A 20,593-nucleotide genomic window follows, 5' to 3' on the forward strand; every position below is an offset into this window, starting at 1 on the left:
GTTGAGTGTTTTCTGTGGGAGACGGACAGTGGTTTAAGAGCATGAATTTGGAAGTCAGAACTGTGTGCAAATCCTGCCATCGCCATTTCCTAGCACTTTGGGCCAGCAATTTCACCTCTTAACTAAATTTCTTCATCTGTAAAAGAGGGGTGATCAAGGGGTCACCTCAGTGGGGTTGTTGTAAAGCTTCGATAAGTTTCCAAAGTACTTAGCACAGAGCTCAACACATGGTAAGTGCTCAATAAATATTAAAATCATGAATGTTCACTGTTAACATACATCAGGTAATAGGGGTCTTCTTACTTCCTATCCAGAGGCAGACCTGCCTTCTTTCAGTTACCCAAACAGGCCAAGGGCTTTCCCACCTCAGTGCCTTTCCTTTGCGCTGTTCCCTGGAAATCCTTCCCCCATTTATTTGCTGGCTGACCTCTTTTCTTCCTCTAGCTTAAACAGCACCTCCACAGTACTGTATAGAGGACCCAACATACAAAAGTCCCCCTCTCCGACCCCTCAAATTCTCTAGGTCAGCAGTTAGTTTGATTTTTTTAAGCCTTTTTACGACTGTTAATGATTTATTTGGGGTGTGTGGGTCTGTTGTCTGGATCTCCCCTTAAGTCCCTGTTGAGAGCAGGGACGCTGTCTATTAACTGTATCTACATCACCTAGAACACGGTGGCACGTAGTAAGCACTCAGTAAAGGTATTGATACTGAGGGGAGACGCCCTAATAAAAACAAACCATATCCTAGAACAATGTAAATTAAAAGTGTAGTATTGGCAGAAGAACCAACACATAGCTATTGAATAATTGCAGGGGCAACAAGAGGTCAGAGATCATTTCTGTCTCTTGCACTGCTTTATCTCCAACAGGGTTGGGACCAGGATAAGGTAAGCAATGTGCCCAGGGTGAAAAAGGCACTCACTCGGGACTTCCCTGGCGGTTCAGTGGTTAAGACTCCATGCTTCCAATGCAGGGGGTGTGGATTCGATCCCCGGTCAGGGAACTAAGATCCCATATGCCGCGGGGCGCAGCCAAAAAAAAAAAAAAGTTGAAAAGGCACTCAGTCTTAGGTGCTGACCCAGCTCTTGCAAGAGCCTGAAAGTGAACACCTGGCTTGCCTCCCCTTGGTCCCAGCCCTCATCTCCAGTGCCCAGCTCAGTGCCTGGCACAAGTCTGGTGTTTGTTTGATAAACATCTGCTGAATGAATGAATTAATAGGTATCAAGAAAACAGACATGTGTAATGCTAAGTAAAAGAAGTCTTACACGAATGAGTAGTTACTATGTGATTTGTTTGAATGACCATGAAGACTAAAATTGGTAAAACTAATCTATGATGTAAAAACAGGAACAGTGATTGTCTCTGTGGGCAGGGGGCTAGGAGGTGAGGATTATGTTGGATTTGGCATAGTAATATTCTATACTCTGAAAGAGGTTTTAGTTACATGGATGTAGATATACATCAAAAATCAACAAATGATACACAAGATTTGTGCATTTCACCTTACATAAAATTTACCTGAACAAAAATAGTCAGTAAATATTGAGCTCTATTTGATAATATGCATATTGGTTTGTTTTTTGTTTTTTTTTGTCTTTTGTTTGTTTGTTTGTTTTTGGCCGCGCCATGCAGCATGCGGGATCTTAGTTTCCCAACCAGGGATCAAACCCGAGCCCCCTGCAGTGGAAGTGCGGATTCTTAACCACTGGACCACCAGGGGAGTCCCTAAAATTAACTTTAAAATATATCAGAAAAGTAAGTTAGATTAGTGGATTGATTAAAGGATAGAGAGGTGAAAAGAAAAGAAACAAAATTATAGAATCTAGATGCTGAGTATATGGGCATTCACTGTGTAAAACTTTCAAACTTTATGCTTGGAAATTGCCATAATAAAAGAAAACAGACACTGTCCCCACCCCGACGTCATTCATGGTCTAGCAGGGGAAATAGACTTAAATGACATATGCAAATAAATAACAAATTACTGAGCAAATAACAATAAATATTTCTTATCTCACACAGCTTCTGTGGATCGGGAATTTGGGAGCAGCTTACCTGGGTGATTCTGGTTTGGTGTCTCTCATGAGGTTGCAGTCAAGATGTCAGCTGGGGGACTTCCCTGGTGGTGCAGTGGTTAAGACTCCGCACTCCCAATGCAGGGGGCCCGGGTTCGACCCCTGGTCAGAGAACTAGATCCCACATGCATGCCGCACCTAAGAGTTCACATGCCACAACTAAGGAGCCCACCTCCCACAACTAAGACCCTGCACAACCAAGTAAATAAATATTAAAAAAAAAAAAAAAAAGATGTCAGCTGAGAATGCAGTCATTTGAAGGCTCAGTCGACTGGCCCTGAAGGATCTCCCTCCCAGGGGCTCACTCATGGGGTTGGCTGATTAATGCTGGCTGTTGGCAGGAGGCCTCAGTTCCTCACAGGTGGCCCTCTCCACAAGGACACATGAGCTGTTTTCCCCCAGAGTGAATGATCCAAGAAAGGGCAAGGCCAGAAGCTGCAATATGTTTTATGACCTGGCCTCAAAGTCACACCCTGTTATTTCCACATTATCTTATTGGTACCCGGATCTGCCCTATCCAAGGTAAGAGGGGACCTGAATACCAGGTGAGAATAAGCGGGGTCCATCTTGGAGGCCTGGCTACCACAATTGCTTAAAGCAGAGGCACCTAGCCTAGCTGAGGAGTTGGGGACAGAGTTAGGCAGAGTGTGCAAGCAGGGAACAGACCTTGTCTCTGCTCTCAAGAATCTCATGGCCTGCTCTCAAGAATCTCATCTATGGAATATAGATATAGACAGAAAGGACTAGTCCCAGCACTTCCTCTTTACTACAGAACATGGAAAGGCCCTTTCCTTTGAGGTGTCATTTCAACATGCTTGCCATAGGGAAAAATTGGAAAGAGGCAAAATATTCATTGATAGGGGAAAAGTCAGCTAGTTCATATGCAGTCACATAACAAAATATGTGCATTCAGGCAAATATATAGAGAAGTCTGGACGAAAACACATTTCTGGAAAGGCGAGGGGATGGGGTTGGGTTGTCCAAGGAGACTGCATCTTATCTGGTGTATTTTAAAATTTTGTAAGCACAAGAAATTCATGTATTATTGGTAATTAAGAATAATTAAAAGAATATATAACACAATTGAAAGTGGGCAAAAGATTTGAACAGCATTTCACAAAAGATGCTATTCAAATGGCTCATGTATATATGAAACGATGCTCAACCTCATTAATCAATGGGATAAGGCAAATTAAGACCACAGGTGGATACCACTACACAGCCATTAGAATGGCCAAAATTAAAAAGATGGACAATATCAAGTGTTTGGGGAAACGTGGAGCAGCTGAAATTCTTCTGCATGTCTCTGGGGATGTAAATAGGTGCATCCACTTTGGGAAACGGGTTGAAGTACACATGCACACCCTGTGACCAGCAATTTCACTCTCACGTACATACCTAGCAGGAATGAGTACAAATATTTACCAAAAGACATGTTCTAGACTGTTCATAGCAGCGCTATTCATAATAACCAAAAAGTGGAAACTACCCAAATGCTCACCAACAGTAGAATGTATAAATACATCGTGGATTCTTCACACAGTAGAATACTACACAGCACTGAGAATGAACGATCTCCATTTCCACAAAGTAACGTGGATAAATCCAACAAACTATGTTGATCAAAAGAGACCACTTAATTCCGTTTATGTAAAGTATTAAAACAGGCAAAACTAAAACTAAAATAAGCATAGAAGTCAGGATAGGGGGTCTCCTTGTAGGGGGGAGAGGAGTGACTGGAAGGGGACGGGGTCGGGGGGGCTTCTCAGAGATTGGTAACATTCTGTTTTTTTTATCTGGGTGCTGGTTACAAGGGCGTGTTCTCTTGGAATATTCATCGAGCTGTACACTTGTGATTTGTGTACTTCTCGGTGTGCATGTTTTATTTTATTTTTTTAAATTATTTTTTTAAATGGGATCTCTCTCTCTCTCTCTCTCTCTTTTTTTTTTGGCCGTGCCACGCAGCATGAGGGAACTTAGTTCCCCCGTCAGGGATCAAACCCGTGCCCCCTGCAGTGGAAGCGCGGAGTCCGAACCCCTGGACCACCAGGGAATTCCCTCCATTTTTAAAGTTTATAAAAATTGGGAGGTTCATCATCCATCCTTCCATCAGACATTTAGCGTGTGCCACTATGTGTCAAACACTGGCCAGGCGCTGGGATTTTGCACTGAGCCTAGGCATCCCCGCCTCCCGTTCCTTCCTCGTGATTGGCTGCTCTTCCGGCCAATGGCGGAAGAGTTCACCTCTCTTTGACATAACACCCGCAGCATCAGCTAGCTGCAGCTTCCTCAGTTCGGTTTGTAGGCGGCGCTGTGAGCTCACCGACTCCTTGGTCAAGCTGAGACCTGGTCCCCACCCTCTGATTCTTTCTGACTCTGAGGAGTGGAGAGAGAATATGCCCCAGCACCTCCACCCTCTTTGCAGAACTCTTTTGTGGATTTTTCTGCCTGTGCATCTCCCCGATGCGGATCCAGATCCCCAGGTCCCGCCTCACACCTACTCCAGCTCCACGGTTGGTGTGACCTCCAGTCCCAGCTATTCGGGCCTCTAGGTCCATGCTTGGGAAATCTTGACAGTGGCCTAGGCCGGCAGTCGGCACCTCTCTCTGTCAGCTAATTGTTTACTCGCTTGTCTATTTATCCTGGAGTGGAGGTTAGCCGGGTGCGCGGAGGCGGCTGCCCCCAGGGAAGCCTGCTTCCTGTGGTTGGCTTGCAAAACCAACACCCGACCTCTTGTGCACTGGAAAGAAATGCAGAGCTGGGAAGGCCCTCCGTGATGGCTCCCTTCGTTCATCCAGGGAAACACTGCCTGAGCCCCTGCCTTGTGCCTGGACCTGTGCTAGGAACATCAACGTTGATTGGGACATCCCCACCCTGTCCTCCTGGGGCTCACAGGCCAGTGGGATAGAAAGACCTATCAGTACAGGGGAACAACCCAGGGGTGGTCAGGGCTTGGCTGGAGGACCCGAAGGTGCTGTGGAAGCCTAGAGGGAGACTGGCAGGGCCTCAGGGAGGGCCTCCCGGAAGAGGGGACATCTGAGCTAGTATCTGAAAGAGGGAAAGGAGTTAGTCATTAAACAAGGACTGTGTCTTGGCTACCATGCCTGCAGTGCCAGCCATCATCCCCTTTGTTTAGAATTAGATTCATTCATTTATTCATTAGCAGGTATTTATTGTGGGCCATTTTCCAGACTGAGGAACTAGCCAGAATTCCTGCCTTCAAAGGGCTCACACATAAAATGGTGATACCAGGGACTTCCCTGGTGGCGCAGTGGTTAAGAATCCACCTGCCAATGCAAGGGACACGGGTTCGAGCCCTGGTCCGGGAAGATCCCCTATGCCGTGGAGCAACTAAGCCTGTGCGCCACAACTACTGAGCCTGCGAGCCACAACTACTGAGCCCGCGTGCCACAACTAGTGAAGCCTGCGCGCCTAGAGCCTGTGCTCCACAACAAGAGAAGCCACCGCAATGAGAAGCCCGTGCACCACAATGAAGAGTAGCCCCGGCTCTCCGCAACTAGAGAAAGCCCGCGTGCAGCAACAAAGACCCAACACAGCCAAAAAAAGAAAAAAAATGGATATCAATACAGAACTTCAACCCCTGATGGAGTGCTGTGAAGAAGTACTAGGTATGCAGCTATATGACCCCAGTTGTCTGGGTGTGAATCTCACACCTGCCACTCACTAGCTGTGTAACCTCTCTGTGCCTTAGTTTAGCAGAATAACAACTCTAACCTACTTGTAAGGTGTTCTGAGGGTTAAGTGAGTTAATATGTTTAAAGTGCTTTAGAATGTTGCCTAGCATAAAGTGCCCATTTTTATCAAAATATGAGGGTTAGGCCAAATCTGCAAGGCCGCCCTGAGGAAGTGACTTCGAGTGAGATTTGAATGATAAGACAGGGTCGATGGGCTCCAAAAGAAGGGGAGAGGGGCATCTGGATCCAGAGTGAGCCCAGGCTTCTCTCTTCTCTAGGTGCTGCCAGTTCAAAAATTTCCCAAGATTGGAAGGACCTAGAACACGGCACTGGAGTTATAAACACGTATTAATTTGAGGTAGGGGAATCCGATGTCCCTTCTCCCGTTTTTCTGGTGTTCTCAAGTGATAGATCTCAAAATCACTTACAAACCAGGGCTTGCAGTGGCAAGAAAATCTGGCCCACGCATTGGATTTGTTTAGCCCACAGCGCTAAAAACAAACTTTAAAAAAAGTCATGAACAGGGACTTCTCTGGCGGTCCAGTGGTTAAGACTCCCGCTTCCACTGCAGGGGGCACGGGTTGGATCCCTGCTGGGGGAACTAGGATCCCGCATGCCACGTGGGGCGCCCCCCCTAAAACAAGTCATGAGCATCTAAAAATCAAATTTCATGCATTAAAAGTGTTAAATTAAAAAAAAAAAAGGGAGTCAATGGAAACGACCGTCATCAGTAATCAGAAAACCTTTACTTGATGGGATGCTTTAAAACTTGAGCACATTTCAATTTTATTTTATTTTATTTTTTTATAGATTTCTTTAATTTATTTATTTACGTATTTTTTGGCTGCATTGAGTCTTCGTTGCTGTGCGCGGGCTTTCTCTAGTTGCTGCGAGCGGGGGGGCTACTCTTTGTTGCAGTGAGAGGGCTTCTCATTGCGGTGGCTTCTCTTGTTACGGAGCACAGGCTCTAGGCGCGCAGGCTTCAGTTGTTGTGGCACACAAGCTCAGTACTTGTGGTGCACGGGCTTAGTTACTCCGCCGCATGTGGGATCTTCTCGGACCAGGGCTCGAACCCGTGTCCCCTGTATTGGCAGGAGGATTCTTAACCACAGAGACACCAGGGAAGCCCCACACTTCAATTTTTTAAAAAAGCATTGAGATATGACCTCAAAAACAAAACAAAACTTGAGCGCATGTAATTTTATTTATCAACGTTTATAGAGCAAGGCATGATTTTCAGCGCTTTACAAATATAACTCATTTAATTCTCCCTGCAAACCTTACTAAAGAGCTAAGATTATCATTCCATTTTTTAGATGAGGAGACTGAGTAAAGAAATGAAAAATGCAATCAGAAACATAGCTTTTCTTCATGCATTCCTTAAATATTGACTGGGCTCCCAGAACGCTCATCTTCCAAGACCCGTACTTCCGGAGGGGTCCCAGAGGAACCCCTCTTCAGTTCAGAGGAATTCAGGGGTTACAGCGGTGCCCCTTCCCATCACTACTCTTTCCCCTCCGGGCTCCCGAACTGACATTTGATTTGCAGTCATTTACACAATGCCGACTTGGAGGCCAGGGCTGCATGCGGGACCAGGCCCTCGCGCCTCTTCCGGGATCAGGCGATCACAGAACCCAAAGCAAGTTGTAATAAGGCACTCGTTACCTGCAGATTTTCTTCTCTGCCAGGAAAAAGAGCACGCGCTCCTCAGCCCCGCCCCTTCTTCCGGATCGACGAAGTGCTAGGCTCCTATTGGGCTAAGGCGGGCCACGCCTCTCCGTGTTCCCCAATCAACTCCTCCACTGGGTGCGCTCCCTCCTCCTCAGCCCCGCCCCACCTCCCCAAGTTACGTCGCTCCCTCTCTCCTCCTCCGTTTTCCCCGGGGCTGCGCTCGCGCGGCAAACCCACCGCCCCTTGCCTCTCATTGGCTGGTCAGGTCCCGCGCGAGCGGGATCGCGCCCTTCGCTCCCGCCCCCAAAGCTGGGCCATGCCTCTCCCCTCCCGTTTTCTCCAAGAGCCGGGGCGAGGAGGGTTTCGGCTGCTTCTGGCGCGCGCAAGGGTGCGCGCGCCTCTCGAGGACCGCTCCCTCCGCCTCGCGCGAGTAGCCGTGGCGGCTGGCAACCCCTCCCGCGCACGCGCACTTGGCCACCCCATTCCCCTGCCCGGTCGCGGGTCGCCTCGCGCTCTGTCTCGAGCCGCAGCCACCGCACTAGCGGCATTTCTTGGGAGCGCACGCGCACTGCGCCCTCCGCACCCGTTCCCTGGACGCGGCCGATGCGGTGGCAGTGAGTCCCTCGGGCGCGCACGCGCTCTTGCTTCTGCCGTGCCACGCGCCGGTTATCCCCTCGCGGCGCGCCCTCAGGGGCCGTTATCCCCCTGCAACGGTCCCCGCGCCACGCACGCGCAGCAGCGAGGGGGAGCGCGCGCGGGAGCGGCGACTGCAGGAAGGAGGCGCCGCCGCCGCCATTGCGAAGGAGGGAGGGAAGGAGCGAGCAAGGCTGGTCCGCCCTCCCCCTGGTTCCCGCCCCTCCCCCCTTCCCCTCCCCGCCCCCCGCCCCGAGGGAGAGCCGCGGAGCGGCGGGAGGAGGAGGTGGAGGAGGCGGAGGAGGGAGCCCGCGAGGGAGGGTCTGCCCGGCCCCCCGCCGCCGGAGCTGCCGCCGCCGCCGCCTCAGCTGCCGCTGAACGAGGAGCAGCAGAACATGGCGCCGGGGCCGCCGTCGCCGCTGCCGGGATCCCGGAGGCCAGGGCCGCGCTGAGGGCGCCCAGCTGGTGAGTGCGCGAGCTCGCGGGCCCCGGCGGCGAGGCCGGGCGCCGCCCCGCTGCGGGGTCCAGGGGGAGGCGGGGACGGCGGGGCCTGGAGCCCGCGAACAATGGAGGAGCCGGAGGGGGAGGGGAGGGAGCGGCCCCCCAGCCCCCCGGGCCCCGCCGGCCCCGCCGATTCGCGCTGCGGCCCGGCCCGCCGGGGCCCGTCTGCCCTTCGGACTTGCCCCTGCCCGCCCAGCCCTGCTGTCGCCGCGTCTGCCCCCACCCTCCAACCCATTGGGATCTCGGTGTCTGCCTCGGCCTCCCCCCCCAGCTCTGCTCCCAATTCTGCGCCTCCCCCTTCCCTCTTCCGCCCCTCAATGATGCTCTTCGCCCCTCCTAGATTCTGCAGTGCTCATGGGATCCACCTCCTCAGTGACCCTTCCGCATCCCTTAATTCTGGATCCGTACTTTGAGATTCGTGATCCTTCTGCCTTCTTCGATTCCGCTCTCCCCACCCTGGATCTGTCCCCTTCTTTGACCCGTCTTCTGTTACCCTCCGCTGTTTCACCGCCAGGAGCTGTCCCTCTAGGACCTGTGGTTCCACCTCCTCGGTGATTCATCCAAGACCCTGTTCGTCTTGGCACTGCTGCTCCCAGGTCTTCTCCTTGGACTTAATTCTACGTCCCTCTTGGGCCCTACTGCCCGCTGACAAAACCTGCTCCCCCCACCCCCCCATACCCCTGGACTCTCTGACCCTCGTCTGCCTCAGTTCAGTTCCCTGCCCCCTCTCGGACTCCGATGCACCATGCTTGCCTCCTCCCCTGCTCAGACCTTGCTCCCGTTTGCCATTCAGATCCTTTCCTCTCTTCCAGACCTTTCTGCCTCCCCACTCTGCCCCTCATCCAATCTCAGATCTTGCTGTGCCCTCCAGCCTGCTTGCTTTCTGACTTTGCCTTCCATGAGGCAGCCTCCTCCCCCTTCTCTGACCCTGCAGCTCTCTCGTTTCTGCCTTTCACTTCTCTGACCTTTCTCCCGAACTCAGCCTCTCTGCAGCCTCAAGCCCTGCAGTCCCCAGTTCCGCCCCAGTGTTCTTCTCCTTGCCGTTTCCTCTCTTCCCCACCTCCTTATTGGCCCTCTTTTGAGCGGTTCCATTCATTTGCTCCGGCTTCCTTTGACCTGTCTCCCCTTCAGTACTTCTCTGTGTAAGACCTGCTTCCAGCCTGTTTCTCCAAGGCCTGTCCTCTTCATTTTGGCCCTTCTTAGATTTGTCCTTTACCTCACTGAACCGTCGATAACTTGTTTCTGACGCATCACCCCCTTCCCTTCCCATTCTGCACCTCAGACTTGCCCCAAATCCTTTTTGCACCTGCTCTTTCATTTGTTCACTTCTGCCCCATCCTCTCTATTTAATGCTTTCCTCACAGCTCTGCCCCTTTTGGAGCTGTCCACTTGTCCACCTATTTTTTGGACCCATTTTAACTTTCTTGCTGCTGTCCCCTCTCGGTGTGGTCCTCTTTAACTCTGGTCATCTTGTGACTGCCTCGCACCTCTGTTGCCTCTCAATTCTAAGTTTTCCACCTGATCTTCTATCCCCCCACCATTTTGATTCAGCTCTCAAACTCCACTCTCTCCTTGCTCATATTTGTCTTCCCCTTTTTGCCCTACCTCTTACCCCCTTACTGAGTCTCCTTCCCCCTGCTCTGCCCAGTATAGAGATGTTTTCCCAACCATTCCTACTTGTCACTGCCCCCCCCCCCCAGCTTCCTCTTGGAGCTATCTCGGTTCTGGGCTAGAGTCTCCCTCCCTTTTGTGAGCCCTCTCCCAGATCTGTTCTTCATTGCCTTGTTTTCTCCCTCATCTTTTCTTTCCCCTTGTATCTTGCTAGGCTTCTTCTCTTCCCATTTAGTTCCTATCAGATTTGCTTTTCCCAGCTTCCCCGCTTGACCTGCTCATTCCCACTGGGTGCTTCCCTTCTTCAGGCATGCCTTTCTCTGGTCTCCATCCCTCAGCTTTGGAGGGGAAGGGGCTGGGTTGGGCCTAGGCTTCTGCAGGCTCAGGTTTAGACTGCAGATTCTCTCACCTCTCTGACCCTGAGGGTTTTATCTCGAGGGATCCTGTGAGATCTGAGGAAATAGATGGGGGTTGGTTGATTGGTTACTGCTCTCGAGTCTGGGAGTGTCTCCCCCATCTCCCCCATTTCTGCCAAGGTTAGTGGTGGTGGGGGTATATCTCCTTTCCACTGCCCCACTTTCTTTCCCGCTGCCATTTTGCTCCCCAGCCCCTTCGGGTCCCTGGGCTTTGCAGTTTTGTGTCCTTCGGAAAAGGAGAGTGCAGCTGCTCACAGGTCTGTCTTCTCTTTCTCACTTTCCCTCCCTCCTTCTCTGAGCTATTGTAAAGAGACAGTTGTACCCTCTCCCCCTTTCACCTCCAAGCCAGCACCCTTTGGGAGAATTTAGGAGTATGCTTTTGGTTTTCTTCCAGCTGACAAGTCATATATTTGTTTTACCTTCGGCTGGGGAAATGCCAGTTCTCGAGTTCTCCCCAGTCCCACCGGGGGTTGTGGTCGCACTTGGTGTTTACTGCTGTGGGTCTGCAGAAGCTGCCAGTCTTGCCTTCCCTAATGGCCTCTGGTTTGCTTTATGACCTTTGGGAGGGGTGGTGGAAAGTGGGCTTATTTCTTTTTCACCTCTGCCCCAGGAAGGATTCAGCTTCCTGGTCTTCAAAATGGTGAGGGCCTGGGTTTGGAAAGCTCTTTGCAGTTGTTTGTTGAAACAGAGTGCCAAGTGTCACTTAGATTTCTGCCCTCTGGTATTGCAGGCCCTCCCAGCCACAGGAGCTGAGTGCTTATAGGTAGATCCATGTTTGGGAAAGGGAGGGGGCTCATTGGTGTACCAGGCGTATGTGGGTGGACCCTGACACTCCCCCAGCCTTTTGACTGCCCTGATTTGGTAGAGTGAGAAATGGGTGCCAGGAACTGGCTGATATGATTGGGTTTTTGGTTTATTACCTGCGAAATGTACCTTTGCTGCCTTTTCCTTGAGCTTCAGTGATCTTATGTTGGGGGTAGGGTTTAGGAAATTCATTCAGAGGAAGAGGTGGTTTTTACAGAAAACCAGACAAGCGTTTTCCTTCCTTACCTTGGGAGAAGGAAGCTTTTGCATGTTCTAGGTTTATTTATTTTATTTCTTAAGTAAATCAAAAGCCTGATTTTTTTCCCCCCCCTGTGGCCTAGGGCAATTGCATATTAAAGCAGCCATCTTGCTGTGAAGGAGCGTTTACTGGAAGGACTTTATTTCTTAACTGAGCTATAATCAAACTTTGTTTACTTCAGCACTTATTTAGAATAGTTCTGTGTGAATGCATGTGAAATAAAAAACATTCACTGTCATCTACAGAATTGAACCATTGACTCATCAAATGTTAGGGCATTTGTATGTGAGACGGTGAGGGGGGCTGGATACCAGATCCATATGGCTCCTTTAGTTTCTAAGTTCTTAGGACTTTAAGTTTTGTGACAAGCAGAGTCTGGTAATTTTAATTATCTGTGGCATTTGTCTTCACCATTATTGACTTTAAGAATTTTGGTTCGTTTCTGTTAGTTTCTGTTCATTTCTGAGTTTTGGCCTTGTGAACCATGATTAATTCTCTGAATTTGTTTGAGTTTATGTTCCTCATGTTGGTATAAATAGTTGTTTTGTTTTTTATTCTTAATGTGGAAGTGGCAGCTAATTAAGAATAAAAACAACTGTGTATGCAGTACTGCTTAAATTCGTGTTCCAGGGTTTTAACATCACTGGCAGCATAGAAAGTTTCTGCGTGCCCAAAGCTTACATTTACATAATAGGAAGAGAGGAGACAGAAGAACAAAGAGCTGATTTTTCTTCCTAAACTGGTAACTGATGTTCCAGAGCTTGTCAGATTTCTCTGATGGTAGCAGAGGCTCCAACCCCTGTATCAACATTTGCTTTCATGAAGGAATTGGGTGCTACAGAAATCTGAGGTGGTAGCCTTGGCCTTCTGGAACATTTAATGTGCCAGTTGGGGGTGGGGTGTGGCGTGGGGGATGGCGGTAGACGACTGTTTTCGACCTCGTAATATGTCTTCAAGGGCTCTTGCCCTGCCTAGAAAATCTTTGTATTACTGGCCTGATTAAAGTTCCTGTCTTTTTTTATACTAGCCTTTCTTTTTGGCTATGTCCCCCCTCCCTTACCCTCTGCCCCTTTTTTTCTTGCTATGATGAAGGCCAAAGATTTAGGACAATAAAAAGATCAGAAAATAGTCATTCCTCTTGATACTGGACACATGCAGGTTGTCCTTGTGCAGATCCATGGGCCTGATGGTGACTTTTGACAAAGGACAGTCTGGGAAGAGTGAGGGTTGCATAGGTGACTGTAAACTACAGCCTCATAGGTGTTTGGTCAGTCTGTATGTGATGAGGAAACACATCAGGTCAATACAGTTGGAGACTGAAAAGATGAGACTAGTTGTCTGTTTCCCTCTAGTCTTGTCTGCTTTCCCCTCTTCCGTTTGCTGTGGTGTTTCTGAGAGGTGTTAGGTCTCTTGTAGGGCCTTCCCGTGATCTGCTTTGACTCTTGTCGTTCACCAACTGGCAGTCTAAACAGTGTGTTAACATACTCTGTCACTGTGACATTTTATTTATCATCTAGTTCAGTCGTTTAAAATTTCTTTTCCACACTATATGAAATAGGTAAACTTGGAGATTCTCTGCTTGAAGAGGGAAGGCGACCAGCAGAATACCCTTGGGTTTGGAACAACAGTTTGAAGCTCAGTGCCTCATCTAGCCTCCTCATTTACAGTTGGGGAAATGGAAAGCTTGCAAGGGGCATGCTGACAGGCTTCCTGTCATAGTTGAAAAAGTAATGGGCAGGGGGCTTCCCTGGTGGCGCAGTGGTTGAGAATCTGCCTGCTAATGCAGGGGACACGGGTTCGAGCCCTGGTCTGGGAAGATCCCACATGCCACGGAGCAGCTGGGCCCGTGAGCCACAATTGCTGAGCCTGCGCGTCTGGAGCCTGTGCCCCGCGACGGGAGGGGCCGCGATAGAGAAAGGCCCGCGCACCGCGATGAAGAGCGGTCCCCGCACCGCGATGAAGAGTGGCCCCCGCTTGCCGCAACTGGAGAAAGCCCTCGCACGAACCGAAGACCCAACACAGCCAAAAATAAATAAATAAATAAATAAATAAATAAGAAAATCCTTTAAAAAAAAAAAAAAGTAATGGGCATACGGGTAGGAGACCTTCTGGTCTAGGCCTTAACCTAATTAGAGGGACACTTGGACAGAACGCTTTACCTCTCTGGGCTTCACATTCGTAGCCTGAAGTCTTGTGTACCATTCAGCTCTGATTGTAGATTCTCGCCCTGGATCACATACCACATCAGAGCTGGGACTGGGACTGGACTCCTGGTGGTACTCTTAACCACCGCCCCCCCGCCCCGCCCCCCCACCCCCATCAGATCCAGTAACCCAGAACGGGCCAGGCAGTGGGGGGGCTCTTTCCCCAGGGGATGCAGTAAAATGAATTGGATTACCTTTGTTGTATGCTTTTTCAAAAATAAAATAAACACTTGCCTCTTTTTCAGGCATTCACATGAAGATTAGTTTATAATTTGGGGAGAAAGGGGCATCCAGATTGTATTAACTACATAACTAAAACCATATACCTCTTAAAAACAGTATGGAATTTTTCAAGCTGAGTCATTGTTGACCCAGGCTCTCAAATAGCAGTGGTCTGAATAGCACTTGAATGCTGGTATTAAGAAATGCAAACAAATCATTCATGTTCATCTTCCTGAAAGTTTATTTCAATTTAATTTTTGATAATATGCTTTATCAGGCTTCATCTATGAAGAATTCTTGAAAATAATACGTGGCATCTGTCAGTCTAATCTTCATTTATTTGCTTCGCTAATGTTAAGAGACACCATTAAGTTGATATATTAGCAGAGAACCAGCCATGAAGCATCCTCACAGGAAAGTAATATTTATTTTAGTCGAAAGTAGCCAGACTTGCCTATCTCCTTCATTCTTTTTGAAATGAACATTTTCATTTTATGAAATTTGTGGCAGTTGTGATGTTGCATTATGTATCTATAGGTATTTCATACTTTAAAAAAATTTTATTTATTTATTTTTGCCGTGCTGGACGACATGCGGGATCTTAGTTCCCTGACCAGGAATTGAACCTGCACCCCTGCAGTGGAAGGGCAGAGTCTTAATCACTGGACTGCCAGGGAAGCCCTCATACTTTTTTTTTTTTTTTAATTATTGGTTGCACCAGATCTTAGTTGCGGCTTGTCAGCTCCTTAGTTGCGGCATGTGGGCTCCTTAGTTGTGGCTTGTGAACTTCTAGTTGCGGCATGCATGTGGGATATAGTTCCCTGACCAGCGATTGAACCTGGGCCCCCTGCATTGCGAGCGCGGAGTCTTAACCACTGCACCACCAGGGAAGTTCCTACCCTCATACTTTTTTTGCTCTCCTAGTGTCTGCCTTCTTATTTGGAAAATGTTCTCTTGCTAGTAGTCACTATTGTAATATTTGCATTTGGTAATCAAACTTGAACAACTGAGAAGCAGCTTCCTATGGCATAAACAAGGTTGGATTGATAAAGAAGAAACCTGGGTTCTAGCCCTGGCTCTGCTGCTTACTAGCTGAGTGACTTTGGCCAAATCATTTTCACTTCTCTGGGCTACAGTTTCTTCATTAGAAAAATGAAGGGGTTATACCAGTTGGTTCCCATTGTTTCCCATCATACCTAGCAAAATATCTTGTACATAGTAGGCCCCCACTACATACATGCTGATTGAAGCCAAGCTGGTGCCAAAGACTTTTTTCTTTTTTGGGGTGGGAGGGGGGGAGTTGGGGAGATGTGTACACTGACCATAATGGCTATTTTTAGGCTTGAAACTCTTAGATGGCATGCCCTCTTGGTCAGCATTTAATCCGTGTACATACATACACACATATATCCTAAGTGTCTTGACCAGGGCTACACAGCTAATAGATGCTAAGGCTATGTTATAAATCCATGTCTGTCTGATTCTAAAATTTATGTTTATTTTATTAGACTGCCTTGCCTGTCCGGGATGTAAGAATAAGCTGTATCTCTAATCTCTTGAGGAATTCATAGTCAGTTATAAACAATTAACTATATATATAATATGGGGTAGGGTGAGGGAAGTGAATGTTCAATAGACTATTACTAACTTCTAGCTGCTTTGGAGGCAGTCCCATATTAATCTTAAAGATTTTCATATTCAGAGACTGAACACACATTAGGTTCCATATCACAGTATTTTAAAAGGAATCCACAGCCACAAGTACCAGCTTGTCTTTCTAGTCAGCATATTGAAGAAGTTGAGCATTTTATTTCTGACCTGGATTCACACCCAGGTGTAACAAAAGTGTAAGTAAATTTATCTAACAGAAATAAGATGGAAATGTTTGGTCATGTAATGGCCTTAAATCTATATTTCGGGACTTCCCTGGTGGCACAGTGGTTAAGAATCCGCCTGCCAATGCAGGGGACATGGGTTCGATCCCAGGTCCAGGAAGATGCCACATGCAGGGGAGCAGCAAAGCCCGTATGCCGCAACTGCTGAGCCTGCGCTCTAGAGCCCGCGAGCCACAACTACTGAAGCCTGTGCTCTGCAGCAAGAGAAGCCACCACAATGAGAAGCCCACGCACCGCATCAACGAGTAGCCCCCCCTCGAAGCAACTAGAGAAAGCCCGCGCACAGCAACGAAGACCCAGCGCAGCCAAGAAAAAAAAAATCTATATTTTCTTTGGCAAATAGAAAAGTATCTGAATAGCTCCTAATTGATTTTCTTCTGAGAAAACTCTCTAGACAACTACAAATGTATAGATAAAAATATACTTTGCCCCTTGACTTGTTTGTGTGGAGCTCCCTATAATACTTTTTTTTTTAAATTACAATTCAGAAAGTTATTAAATAGGGCTTCCCTGGTGGCGCAGTGGTTGAGAATCCGCCTGCCAATGCAGGGGACACGGGTTCGAGCCCTGGTCTGGGAGGATCCCACATGCCACGGAGCAACTAGGCCCGTGAGCCACAATTACTGAGCCTGCGCATCTGGAGCCTGTGCTCCACAACAAGAGAGGCCACGATAGTGAGAGGCCCGCGCACCGCGATGAAGAGTGGCCCCCGCTTGCCACAACTAGAGAAAGCCCTCGCACAGAAACGAAGACCCAACACAGCCATAAATAAATAAAAATAAATAAATAAATAAATATTTAAAAAAAAAAGAAAGTTATTAAATAATGTTGGGGTGAGAGAGTGTTTTCCAGCTACAGCTAATAGCCTCCTGAACTGTAAAAAAAATATTGTTGCATTGTACTTCTTCCCATCTCCATTTAAAAGAAAGGTCAAAACCGGGGCTTCATCTATTGCAGCCTGCACTGCTTAGGAATAAGACAAGGAAAATGATTACTGTTAATTGCCACGGGCAATTAAAGAGGATTCTTTGTTCAGTAACAAATTGATTGTGTACAAATGAAAGTCAGCACTGCATTAATACAAGATTATTAGATTCTTGAAATCAGCATCTTCAGCTAGAGTGGCTTTCACTTCAAGGGAATTGTGTCACTGGGAGTAGTGTACCTAAATGCTTGGTGATTAAAAGTGTCACTAGGTCTTGGACTTCCTTGGTGGCGCAGTGGTTAAGAGTCTGCCTGCCAATGCAGGGGATGCAGGTTCGAGCCCTGGTCCGGTAGGATCCCATATGCTACGGAGCAACTAAGCCCACGTGCCACAAATACTGAGCCTGCGCTCTAGAGCCCACGAGCCACAAATACTGAGCCTGCGTGCCACAACTTCTGAAGCCCATGTGCCTAGAGCCCGTCCTCCGCAACGAGAGAAACCACCACAATGAGAAGCCCGTGCACCATAGCGAAGGGTAGCCCCCGCTCTCTGCAACTAGAGAAAGCCCGCGCGCAGCAACGAAGACCCAACACAGCCAAAAATAAATAAATAAATAAATTTATTGGGGAAAAAAAAGTATCACTAGGTCTTTATATTTCAGAAATGCTTATTAAGTTTTTAGGTGGAAGGCTGGTAGATGCTGCTTTTGTAATATCATTTTTTTTAAAGAATTTCACTTTTATTTATTTATTTTTGGCTGTGCTGGGTCTTCATTTCTGTGCGAGGGCTTTCTCTAGTTGCGGCAAGCGGGGGCCACTCTTCATCGCGATGCGTGGGCCTCTCACTATCGCGGCCTCTGTTGTTGCGGAGCACAGGCTCCAGACGCGCAGGCTCAGTAGTTGTGGCACACGGGCTTAGTTGCTCCGCGGCATGTGGGATCTCCCCAGACCAGGGCTCGAACTCGTGTCCCCTGCATTGGCAGGCAGACTCTCAACCACTGCGCCACCAGGAAGCCCTGTAATATCATTTTTTTTTTAATTTATTTATTTTATTTATTCTTTTTTTTTTTTTTTTGGCTGCGTTGGGTCTTCGTTGCTGCGTGTGGGCTTTCTCTAGTTGAGGCAAGTGGGGGCTACTCTTCCTTGTGGTGCGTGGGCTTCTCATTCAGTGGCTTCTCCTGTTGCGGAGCATGGGCTCTAGGCGCACAGGCTTCAGTAGTGACTCGTGGGCTCTAGAGCGCAGGCTCAGTAGTTGTGGCTCACGGGCTTAGTTGCTCCATGGCATGTGGGATCTTCCCGGACCAGGGCTTGAACCCGTGTCCCCTGCATTGGCAGGCGGATTCTTAACCACTGCACCACCAGGGAAGCCCTGTAATATCATTTTTAACGGACTGATATCATTGAATATTTTAATGCTGCTGACCTATAGGAAATTTCTTACACTGATTGGTCAGTCAGTTGAGGAATGCACATAAAACCTTTGATAAATGAGGAAAAAGGACCCTGACTGCTGCGGGAGTGGGTTGTGGCATATGCCTAGTATTAGTCAACAGCCATGAAGGCTTAAAAATGGTCAGTTGAGCTAAAGTAGTTGTGATTTGATGTTACATGTGTGTATGCAAGGAATACATATTTTCTTATGTACAGATTCCCTTAACATTTTTTCTTTTTGTTTACTTTTTTTTTTTTTTTACTTTTTTTTTAAATTAAGTAGCAACTTACATGTAGAAAAGTACATAAATCTTAAGTGTACATTTCTGAATTTTCTACATCTTGTACAGACCCCTTTTTCATATGATGGGGCATAATTTCCTTTCCACACAATTCTTCATAAGTTGGAAACTGAGAGTCTGTCTGTAAGGCACTTCAGTCATGACTTTAATATACAAATGTGAATGTGTAGGATCATATTTATAACTTTTCCAAGTTTGTTCGAGGTCATATACCTGACAATGAATGGGATAATAGTGATCTCATACAAATTACAAGTGTCAAAAGCATCTTGTAATAACAGATCTTTCCTATTTGTGTTGTAATTCCAGAGTTTTTGGGTCTCTGTTTACTTGGAATTAAAAGGAAATAGGTATGGTCACTGCTGTGACATCATGATGGGACTGTCAGGCACGCAAACTGGTGTGAACTTTCTGGAAAGCAGTTTGGCAATGTTTTAAGACACACAATCCTTGATCTAGTTATAGGTATCTATATGGACCCAAAACTAGAGATGACCACCAAGATTTTATACAAAGATGTTAATTATAGTGATGTGTATTGGAAAGAAGAGAAGCAATCTAAATGTTTTAACTTTAAGGGAATGGTCACTTTATGGAAAAGTCTGGAGTCATGTAAAAGGGATGTTTTTGGAGAATTCTTGACATGGGAAAGTGCACACAAAATAAAATTAAGTATGAGAAAAAAGCAGGATATAGAACTATAAACAGTGTGGTTCCAGTTATTTTAAAATATATATGGGAAAAAGTGGAAGAAATATGCCAGAGTGCTGTTAGTATTTATCTCTATGTTGTAGAATTTTGAGTGATTAAATTTTTTTTCTGAGTTTTCCCATTTTCCATAATGATTTTACTGTTTTTGATTCAGAAGAAAAAAAGGTTAAACAATTTTTTTTTTTTTGGCAGAGCAGTTGTATTATATTTGGTTTTTCTTGAAAACATATGAAGGAAAAATTGAGCTGAAAAGCAAGAAATTAGTAATAGTGAGGTCTGTTGGACTCCAGTACCTTTTTTTTTTTTTTTTTTTTTTTTTTAGAAGGTTTATTCAGGAAGAAACACACTCCACAGACAGTGTGGGCCATCTCAGAAGGCGAGAGGCCGACTCTAGTACCTTTGAAGGTAAGGCAGTTACCCTTTTTTAGCACAATAATTGAATTAATTATAGCAGTATTACCAGTTAATAACAACAGTATGCTTATTGAGTACCAGGAGACTCCTGAGTGTTCCCTCATATTCTCCTCACCGTAATCCTCTGCTCTGAGGTACGTGGTATTTCATTTTCTAGTGAGGGAGCTGAGGCTTCCTGAGGGAACTTACCCAAGGCCACAGGGCTGATAGGTCCCGGAGGCAGTCTGGTTCAGAGCCTTTGCTTGGAGCCCCTGCTTTCTGCCACTTTCTCTGGTGTGCTGTACACTTCACAGAACTGATTTTACCCCAGAGATGAGGAAGATAAAAGTCTACTTCATGGCTGATAGCTGTAGCTATACCAAGGTGTCCCCCACCCCAACCATGCTTGTTTTAAAGGAGCCATTAGTACATTACTTTTTCCTTTTCTTGGTCAAAATCAGGAATGGACATGGAACTAGTTATATCTTCCCTTTTAAGGGCCAAAAAATTCTTTAAATCGTATTTAAATAATTTTATTTATTTAATATAGTTGATTAATTTTACTTAAATATTTAAATAATTAAGGACTATTAAGCAGAAGAGGGAACAAACTGGTTCTCTGAGCTCCAAAGGATAGAGGTATTGGGAGACAAGTTTTATTTTTCCCTTTTCCTCCCTGTTCAACCAATGTTTGGGTGTCTACACTGCTTAGAGTACCAGTTGTACAAAACATGCCTCCTCCTCTCTGAGAGTTTATATGCCATTTATAAAACAAAAACAATTCTTCCCTTACAGGTGACACAAGGAACACCCTGTTTCTGTACCAGAAAGTAAAAAATTTAGAAG

At 47.0% G+C, this 20,593-nt stretch overlaps 1 protein-coding gene across 2 annotated transcripts in view; it reads left to right on the top strand.

The window, feature by feature from the left end:
• Positions 1 to 8,400: 8,400 nt before the first annotated feature.
• Positions 8,401 to 20,593, top strand: part of ARHGAP35 (Rho GTPase activating protein 35) — a 120,729-nt gene continuing 108,536 nt past the window's right edge. For both annotated transcript variants that reach the window (XM_057534437.1, XM_057534438.1), the window contains exon 1: positions 8,401 to 8,539. The gene's annotated coding sequence lies outside the window, so the exon portion shown is untranslated. The remainder of the gene's footprint in view (positions 8,540 to 20,593) is intronic.

This window comes from Balaenoptera acutorostrata, chromosome 19, assembly GCF_949987535.1.
Source record: "Balaenoptera acutorostrata chromosome 19, mBalAcu1.1, whole genome shotgun sequence".
Lineage (NCBI taxonomy): Eukaryota > Metazoa > Chordata > Mammalia > Artiodactyla > Balaenopteridae > Balaenoptera > Balaenoptera acutorostrata.